Consider the following 9,542-nt stretch of genomic DNA (forward strand, 5'->3'; position numbering starts at 1 on the left):
CTGAGCAGCTCCGTCCGTCACAATTTTTTGTTTGCGGGGCTGTGTGGCACTATGTACAAGGTGGGCGTCTGTGTGGCACTATGTACAGTGGGGGGCTGCGTGTCACTTTGTACAGTGGGGGCTGTGTGGCACTGTCTACAGTGGGGGCTGTGTGTGGCATTTTCTACAAGAGGGGGGGGCTGTGTGGCTCTATCTACAAGAGTGGAGGCTGTGTAACACTATCTACAGTGGGAGGAGGGGGCTGTGGCACTATCTACAAGAGGTGAGGCTGTTTGGCACTATATACAATGGGGGGCTGTGTGGCACTGTCTACAATGGGGGGCTCTGTGGCACTATCTACAAGAGGGGGGCTGTATGGCACTATCTACAAGAGGGGGGCTCTGTGTGGCACTATCTACAAGAGGTGGCACTGTGGCACTATCTACAAGAAAGAGGGGGGCTGCGTGACACTATTTACAAGAGGGGCTGTGTGGCACTATCTACAAGAGGGGGCTGTGTGTGGCACTATCTATAGGAGGCTGTGTGTGGCACTATTACTGTGTGGGGCCTAAAGAAGGATACTATTATAGTGTGTGGCACCGAGGGGGCATTATTGTCATCTGGGGCACTATAAATAGTAAGGTTTTTGTAGAGCGTGGGGAGGTGCTAGAAAAGCGAAAAGCCAAAGATGTTTGTGTTGAAAATACTGTAGAGACGATTCGTAGTCGGGAGAAGGCGTCAGGGCACTCTGAACCGGATGAAGAAGAAAAGGAAAAGTTAGCGACTCCAATCTGACAAGACGTCACCGGTGAGTCACTGGATTTCACTCTAATGTATTAAAGGAGTTTTCCCATCTAAGATATTTATGGCATATTCACAGGAAATGCTAAAAATGTCTGATAGATGCGAGTCCCAGCTCAGAGACCCGCACCTATATCTGGAACTGACTGTAGAATCCAGGTGGAGACTAGTGTAGAGAGCTGCGCGAACGATGACGCGCCAACACAAAAGGAGGGTAAGACAACTCTCGGTCGTGTGAATCTGTGTCGATGCATCATCAAAGCAGAAAGAACTCCTGGACTTCCAGGGACACAAGACCATGTTCTTAATAGGAGAATCGGTGACCTACAGAAAGAAGAAGTACATTAGTAAATCACTTAATATTGTGCAATTAGCTCATTTGCATATCATTTTCTGCAGCTGGATAACGCTTTTTATATTTTAATAGAGATGGAATGAGATAATATATGAACTAACCGGCACCAGGACATATGTAACTTGAAGTACATCAACCACAAAAACCTGTAGAACAAATCAATAATGACATTTTAGTAACTGCCAAGTGCACAGACAGATTATTAGAAATCGGTAACAAAGAGAGTAGACCAGGAACAAAATACTAAATGACAAAAATACTAAATCTGGATGAGTAGACATAAAAAAAGTAAATATAAAAGATTTACCTATAAACAACATACGACTTCAGATTACATACAAACATCTCTGTTAGATGGAGCAGGTTGTAAATCATGTTCACTATTGATTTCTGAGACCACAGCATATTTCAGTGAAAGTTATTATCTTCCCTATCAGTTAAAATAAATTATTGACGTCTTGACATAGAAGGTGTAAATGTTCTCCACAACTCATTACAAACTTGTCACAGCCGAGCGAATTTATTAGCACACTTTAGAAAATATGAGGAGAATGTAATCTAGATTATAACAAGTAAGAGATCTCCACCAGTGTGCACTGCATATTTATGAATATTTCAAATGGAAAAAAATGACTCCAAGGCCCAAATGTATCACTTTAAGAACCTGCTATAAAAGAAAGCAAAATATTTTGGAGTCATAAATTGCAATCATAGTAGTTTGAAAATATTTTGTAACTTTTTTTTTTTCATTTTAAGCTTTTTTTAAAGTCCTTTGGCAAATATTACATTTGCTGCTTTAGCACTGTGCCAATTGCCCTGGCTTTAGTAACGTGGTATTGGTGCTCCCCGTACCCATGGCACATGGCCGGTCTGCTACTCCCCCATAGCTATGCCATTGTGTTTTTGGCAATGGATAAGCTGAACTGGGCCTAGTAAAGATGTGTTTGTTGTGGTACTGTATTCACGTTTTTCAGGTAAGGGCTTGCTATGGAGCCTGAAAAAAGGTAGTGTCCCAGCTTAAGATTTTCGCCTTTATGAAAATACACAGAACTCCATGTCTGAATAGGCATCACAGCACTAGTAAATATTAAAGTGTGTGAAACGACCCATGGCCTCACATCTCTTCTTTCTTCATTTAAACAAGAACTGGACACTCCTAACCATCAATGGGAGGTTTGGTGGTACAAACCAACACCATAAAGGAGCACCATTTTTATTTTTGCAATGAGCTCTTTTATGGAGTTTTGTAATTGGTCCTTCCCTAACTTATTTATTTATCACAATCTAAATTCCCTATTGGTATGTTTTTGGGGTGTGGGAGGAAACCGGAGTACCTGTAGGAAACCCACGCAAACACGGGGAGAACATACAAACTCCATGCAGATGTTGTCCTAGGATTTCTCCACTTTTCCTACCCATGAAAATGCACAGGGCTCCCGCTCACTAGCTAACAAAGAAGTAGTGAACTTACCAAAGTGCCACACTAACCTTCTCTCTCAATTTGGTAAATTGGCGCTGAGCCCTTCTAAACATCAATGAGTGGTCTGGTCTAGTCAAACTATCACTAGATTCCCATCCAGCCATATACCTCTTCTTTGTTGTTTTTTTCCATCTCCCCAAAACATATATTTTTTTATTTGGTTTTGTTCTAATTTTTCATTTTTCAGACTGTGCAGCGTGCCAATTATACCCTATTATTAGTGGCATTTTGCTGCTAGTAACATGCAGCATTTCATGATTTTTTCATATGAGACACAAGCACAGTTCAGTGAAACAATACAAATTCTGTTTAATTCTAGTGCTGGGTATAAAAAGCCTTTTTTTTTTTATCTGTGACATCATAGAACGCACTGCCAGGTGCCCCTGAGTCATTATTCTTGTCAGAGAGCTGACAGATTGGTCCAATTGATTAATCACTATTTGGAGAAGCAAATCATGGAGAATGGGTCAAATCTACTCAAATCTGGACAGTCTTATTAACACACACATTCCTGGAGGTCAGAACTATGGAGAGGTCTCTTTCAGGCGCTGTCTTTCACCACACTTGCCAAATATAATTTACTGGATTGTCAGGAAACAGAAGGATCAAACAAGTAGTCCCACCCCCTCACCCCTAGACCCCAGTATAATTAACCCCTTCCTGCTAACACAACAAAAATTAACAGGCTAAAGGAATGGTCCCTGTGCCAGAAGCCCATTCATTTATGTGCTGAGTTTGATGGCACTGTCGGCTCCCGCACACAGTGCCATCGGCAAGATCGGGCTGTCCCACAAACAGCCAGATCTTGTACTGTGACGGAGATCTGAAATAATCAGTTCTCTGTCACAAAAACATCCTCAACACAATGCTCCCAGCTTCTGCATTTGGGTTGTAGCTAGGGAACCCAGTGACATCAGTAATGCAGATGGGACATGGAGGCTCGCAGTAAAGATGTGATCTGCGTCTTCTCTGCATGTCTGGCTATACAAATCACTAGAAACAGTGATCTAATGGCCTGTTACCATGAAATCCCTGTCAATCCCTTAAATCAAAAGTGCTCGCTTTCCCCAAAAAAGTGCACACCACTCCGAACCCACACGGTCACAATTTTAGACATTCTGCGTGATATAAGGGCTTTTTGCAGGTGCATCAGGTGCTCAGGCATTAATATATTCCTGTCAGGCAGAATGTTTGTTCCGCTAAACACAAAATAATTATCCCCGGACACCAATTTTAGTCTGTTCTACTTTGACCCTAGCTGCATTTACGCTTTTACAAAAAATCTCTGATTTCGAATGATTATCACCCATGTATAGATGCTGTGTCTAAACCTAAGGTAAAAAAGATACTTTCAAAGCTAAAATAGCATGAAAAAAATGAGGAAAACCTATTTTTTCCCAGTTTCTGACCACTAATCTCTAAAAAAGACCTGCCAAATGTATTAATACTGTATTCAATTTAAATAATAAATAAGAAAGTCCCATCTGTGACGCAAAAAAAAAAAGCTAAATATTTAGGGTTAGACTAAGAAACAACAACAAAAAAATTACATTTAGAATTCAGAATTCAAAAAGGTGAAATTTTGCTCTGGGCATAAAGGCCAAAAATATCCCTGGTCATGAAAGATTAACATACCATGATTTAATAGGTGCGCTGCCACATAGGCGACCACATACAGACAAAACTACGGCCACATGCAGTAGCTAATGTCCTCACGTTATTGCCAGTAACATTGTGGTATTACTGGCAAAATCGTGTGGCCATTGGCTGCCACATCTGGGCGTTGTTTCCTCCGCATATAGCCGCCGCAACTTGGGAGCCTAACCTTAAGGATTGTTTCATTGCCACCAACTTGTTTGAATTGAAGGAGGCCCAATGATCAGCGGGCAAAGTACGGTGTAGTACTACTGATTGATTTTAATTCTTGAGTGACAGCTGCAGTCCACAAGATTGCATGCAACTCAATGTATTTATTTGGACTGCGGCTGTCACGCAATAGTTAAAATAATCCGTAGCGCTAAAAAAAAGTCTAGGTGTGGCCTTGGCCTTACATGCCGGTTATAAACATAAATGGATGATTATGTAATACATGGTTGGGATAGTTCAACCAGAGCAAGACCCGTTTTAATTAGTAGCTCTCCACCCTGGCTTATAGAGGGTGGAACCAAGTGGGGACCCCTCCCCCATTTATGATGTCTATATGACCTATTAGTGCTCAAGGAACAATTTCTCTATTAGGCAACCATTTTATAAGGCTCTAGATAAACAAACCCATATGTGCTGGGAATCGGTGGATCGGATTTGTCGAAAATTAGCTAAAACATTATTTCAAAGGATTTGTTCAGCTCTAATCATACATATTGGGCATAACTCACACACAATAGTATTAACAAATAAAACACTTGTAAATTATACATCCAAAAAAAAATATTGAATTGCAATTTTCAAAATATTGTATTTTCTATAAAAAAAAAATAGATAGACACCTCTATCAAAGTCACAAGTCAGCAAATATTATTAATCGTGCCCACCAGACATCACGCTTAGATACCGCTTCAACAAATTAGAGGTTGTCATGGCAATATGACAGGTTTGATTAAAATACAAATCTTAACGTCTGCAGCAACATTTGGCAGATGCGCCAAGTTTATAACACGAGTCCAGCAGCAGCTCAGAAACTGCAAACTCAACAACTGAGGAAAAAAGTTATTTACGAACTGCAAGGTAGAAGTCTGGTAAAAGGGGCAGAAGAATTACTTGCAATATTCTATCGGGAATTGGCTATGGTTGCTGATAAGAGCACAACAGTTTTTAATTCCCCTAATCTCTAAATTCATAATTACGATATAGAATTTTCCATAATTTGGCATGATTTCATTTTGTTGTCATAGAAGTATATCACAGCTTATTTTGTCATTTAACTCTTTGGGGTTCCATGGTTTATTCATTGTGTTAACACCTAAAAGGGTTTGTCTCATGTCACAACCCCTTTCCATATGCCCTATTACAGCATTTAGATATCATAAGAAGGAGGCACTTAGTCCACCCTTTTAGCCGGGGCAGACAGCCAATAAAAAACAACCCTCATTCTGGTGAACCTTACATAGTAACATAGTTACATAGTTACATAGTTACATAGTTTGTACGGTTGAAAAAAGACACATGTCAATCAAGTTCAACCAAGGGATGGGAAAGGGGAAGTGGGATGGGAAAGGGGAAGTAAAAAATTTCTACACATAGCAGTTAATATTTTTTTGTTCTAGGAAATTATCTAACCCTTTTTTAAAGCCATCTACTGTCCCTGCTGTGACCAGCTCCTGCGGTAGGCTATTCCATAGATTCACAGTTCTCACAGTAAAGAAGCCTTGTCGCCTCTGCAGGTTGAACCTTTTTTTCTCCAGACGGAGGGAGTGCCCCCTTGTTTTTTGAGGGGGTTTTACATGGAACAGGATTTCACCATATTTTTTGTATGCGCCATTCATATATTTATATAACCTGACCCGTCCATGTATTACATGGTCGGCCATTCAGGGGAATGGTATATATTACTACATTGTATGAATCTCTACATCTTTCCCTGGTATAATCAGCTCATCGTAGGAGGATTCTGAAGCCAATCTAAAAATTCTCACTAAAAAAAGTATTAAAATGGGTATATTATTTTATTTTGAACATTTTAATTCATCATATGTATAGTTTTGGGTGGTCAGTGCTGGTTACAGGTTATGGGTACAGTTGTGGGTAGGTGTTTTTGTTTTTTTACTTCATTTTTTTGTTTTTTATGCAGATATTGTTTTTTTATTGGTTATGGTTAGGGGTACAGTTTGAGTAGGCAGTCATTTTTTTTCTTTTTAAGGTGTTTTTTAAATATATATATATTATTTTTTTTAATAATTTCTATGTTTCGTATTTTGACCCACTAGCCCCACCAATCTAATATTTATCATTCATCCATTGCATAGGAGATATATGTTATCTGCTGGAATACCCCTTTAAGAGAAAGGAAGCAAATTCCAACCATGTGTAAATATGACTAGAGTTTGCACATATACAAGCCCCGTAGCATGAAAACTTTGAAGTAAAGTACAGATTAATTCCAGGCTTCTTGGATGTCCCATTGCAGCAAGCTTATAAATTAATCACGTCCCATTTTTTATCTCTTTTGAAAAGACAGCCACAAGACATGATTCATACCCATCAGTCTAAAGTTTTCTTATATTTCCCCCTACAGTTCTGCAATACAACTTACACATAAAGAACTGCCGCCTATAAATGACTAGTACGACCCAAGATTCACAAACTCATCTAAATGCATTGCTTTTATACAAATGTTATGACTGCCCAGGAGAAACATGGGCTACAAGTGGTTAAAATATGCATGTTATATTTATATGTGCTTGTTTTATACATGTCCTTTACAAATTTCAATCTCTTTAAAGCATCTACTATTCATGTTGCATGGACTGATGGTATTGTATTACACCATCTGCTCCCCATGTTGCCGTTGTAACATCTAAAACCTCTAAGTATTATTTTCTGATTAATATCTAATTTATATGCAAGGAGAGAAATAGTAGTGAAAGTGAAAACTTATTGAATGGGATTTACATTCTGTGAAGCTTTATGCTCATACATGACGATGTTATACTGGTTGAAGTTTTTATGATAGACATATGCTCTATATAGTATAGCTCCCATGATAGTAAAAACTACCTGATTTGAGCAAGGATCTTGATTTGGTTCAGTCCAGAACCATATTTTAAGGGTCTGGTCATAGGGACAGCAAAGAGCGGGTGTCCTTCTCAGCATTCCCTGTATTAGCCAAAGCAGAGAGGTCTCTCTATATGTAACTTGGGCACTCATTCATGTACCCCTGTGACATACAGATATCAGCAACACAAATCCACAGCACAGAGGTGTTGGAGAGCGGTGTTTAGCTGTAACTGGTGATGGAACTTTTCGTTGAGCTGGTGGCAGAGGTTCTGGGGTGAGTTATGGGAGATGAGTAGGCACCTCCCCGTGGTGGCGTGAGTCATGTGAGCAGTGGTGGGTACTGGCAGGACTCTTCCCACAGACAGCCATTTGCAGCCTACTAGGTCATTTATTGCCGGACCAACCCCTGCATCAGAGAGGAACACACTTGACACTGTCAGGAACAGACAAGCCATCAGCTATCGCCATTTTCCTGGACTGGGCCTAATCTGTAAGGCTCTCATTTTGAGAGGAACTCTTATATTTTCCTACTTCAACCGGTAGTGCTGATAACTGAGGTCTAATAAAGTTGAGTTTTGTAACCAATGTCCTGCTTCATTCCATGTTTGCCGCAATACACCTGCAGCGGCCCTTTGAACCACCATCTTGCTGAGGGCCACATCTTATAACATCAACAGCCAGGACATGGTGACACCAAAAACGTAAAGATACATCTCTCAGTCATGAGAAGTATATCTGTGTAGGATTTTGGCCTCTTGATGTAAATAAGAATGTTTGGAACTGACACACAAACTGAGCAACAAGGTAAAATGGAAAGTCACATTATATAGCGATTAAGCTTTAGTTACATAAGACTAGACCTTGTGGTAAGTGTATCCAAGGGGTAACATGCCATTTCTCTAGAAGTAATTGCACTGCCTGTGCTTTTAATTTGTAGCAAAATGTTTCGGGTGTTTTGAGGTAATTTATTTTAGCTATGGGCTACCTGGTTTATAACACAGAGTAACATTGGACTAGACAAGCAATGTAATCGATATAAAAAAAATGGGTAACTTAGTAAATACATTACATTAGTTAACTTGTACTAGTCCTAAGATATTACCTTTATTATAGTCCAGAGCTGCATTCACAATTCTGCTGATTGTCAATGGAAATCTTTTGTCCCCCAAAAACCAGTCCTGCAGGTGTTCCTTGCCATGTAAATTGCCTTCGTGCCACCAAAATAACAAACTCTGCTGCACATCACTGGAAGCAACATGTGTCATGACCGGGCTCCATCATAGAGCGGGGCAAGTTATGACATCAGTGCTCTGCAGCTTTAGAAAATAACTGCATAGAACTGACTGATGTCATAAAGGGGGGGGGGGGGCTTGAAATGACACTTGTTGCTTCCATCTCCGTTATTTGCAGCAGTGGTTGCAATATCTGTAGCACACATGTAATTTACACTGCAAGAATTATCCAAAACAGACTTTTAGAGAAACCCTTGACATCAAGTAAATAACCTGGTTTGTAAATTGCCCCACATTTCACTTTAAGGTAATAGAAAGGTTGTATTTTGGGGATTTGCACATTTCTATATTTCTCTTGATCTCCATAATAAAATATAAATAAATCGACTGTAATCTGTTGCCAAGAAGTTGTATATGCAGATTGTTGTGTTTTTTTTTTTTACTTTTTATTACTTATAGTTTATTTTTAAGATACTAATATATTGTTTCATCGTACTATACATCAGTGGTCTACCTGACATATTGTGGGGGTCTCATATGTGGCACTTGTCCCCATCAAAGGGTTTTCTATTACATTTAGCCTAGGCCAACACACACACGCGTACATATGAGTTGTATTTTTGGCTTGCGTTTTCTCCATATATTTTTTTTAGCTTATAGGTTTGGACATTGAAAAAAAACAACACTTTCTCAAAACAGATCTTTCAATATCTGTTCTTGTTTTAACAACATCTATATGGAGGAATACAGAGCACAAATACAGGCATATTTAACATTCAATTATAACATGAACATAATAATTGCAACGTTTTGTGATCGCTGGCGGTCCTATTGGTCCTGTGGATAGATGATAGTTTTTGTGGGACAACCCCTTTAAGCTAGGCCTGTTGTGATCAGGTGATCATAGGCTCACAGGCGATTTAGCCGCTGAGCCTGGGACTGTTGCCAGGTAGGGGTTAACTTAGTTTCTGTAGGAAGGAGA

The 9,542-nt window shown here is 39.6% G+C and overlaps 1 long non-coding RNA gene across 1 annotated transcript; it reads right to left on the reverse strand.

Annotated features, from left to right (window-relative positions):
* Positions 1-882: 882 nt before the first annotated feature.
* Positions 883-8,602, reverse strand: LOC142725544 (uncharacterized). Its single transcript, XR_012876621.1, has 3 exons — positions 8,431-8,602; positions 1,237-1,281; positions 883-1,104 (listed from the first exon to the last, which is right to left on the reverse strand). It is a non-coding gene; the product is annotated as an uncharacterized LOC142725544 (long non-coding RNA).
* Between the last annotated feature and the right edge of the window lie 940 nt (positions 8,603-9,542).

The sequence above is a fragment of the Rhinoderma darwinii genome, chromosome 1, assembly GCF_050947455.1.
Source record: "Rhinoderma darwinii isolate aRhiDar2 chromosome 1, aRhiDar2.hap1, whole genome shotgun sequence".
NCBI lineage: Eukaryota > Metazoa > Chordata > Amphibia > Anura > Rhinodermatidae > Rhinoderma > Rhinoderma darwinii.